Genomic DNA, 892 nt, shown 5'->3' on the forward strand with positions numbered 1-892 from the left:
GTGACCCTTGGCAGAACCTGCTTAGGTGCTGAATTTTGAGGACAGGCTGCAGAGTGGCCTCCTGTGGACAGGGGAGGCATGAGCAGGGGAGGTGGCGAGACTGTGTGTGTCCTTCAGCCCATCCCAGCCCAATCGCTGGTCTGGGCCCGGCAGAAGGAGGCTCCAGGGCCTCGCGGGACGGGGTCAGTCTGCACCCCTTTGAGGACAGCAGCCGTGCTCAGAAGTCACGCCGCCCAGGAGAAAACGTCTCCCCTTTCCTTTACTCAGAGGCCAAGGCTCAGACTCACCGATTCGCTTCTCTTCCTGGCTTCAACCGGATGCCGAGATAGACAAAGGTCTGTCCACAGCCAAGGCCCCGAATCTGTCCACAGCCAAGACCTCGGGTCTGTCCACAGCCAAGGCCTTGGTGCTCCGCCAAGCCCTGGCACGTAGCTGATGCTAAGAAATATCTGTTGATGAATGACTCGGCTCCACACGAATCTTTGATGCCCTAGGTTTTTAATCCAAATATGTTTCATTGACAAAAATGTTCTCCTTTTATCTGGTGTTGAGGTGGCTCCTGACACAGGGCCAGCGTCACTGCTATTTCTGTTAATAACTTCAGGGCCACCCCGAACCAGCCAGTGCCTGTGACCCTGGGGTGAGCTCGGGTTGGTTACATTTTAGGAACCAGTGTGCCCGTCTTTGAAACATCCTGGGTGTGCATTTTCAATCTTACTAGCCCCATGTGCATGAACTTAAATTTCCATTACAGAAACACTGTGGTTTTTACATTTCTTCACTCATAACTCATCACTCATCACTCATCCACTGATCGTGCACCTGCCCTGGGCTCCTCTGGGAATGAGACAATGGGATACGGCGGTGACCAAGGCAACCGGCCTGCCCTCCG

This window comes from Pteropus vampyrus, unplaced genomic scaffold, assembly GCF_000151845.1.
Source record: "Pteropus vampyrus isolate Shadow unplaced genomic scaffold, Pvam_2.0 Scaffold100, whole genome shotgun sequence".
Taxonomy (NCBI): Eukaryota; Metazoa; Chordata; class Mammalia; order Chiroptera; family Pteropodidae; genus Pteropus; species Pteropus vampyrus.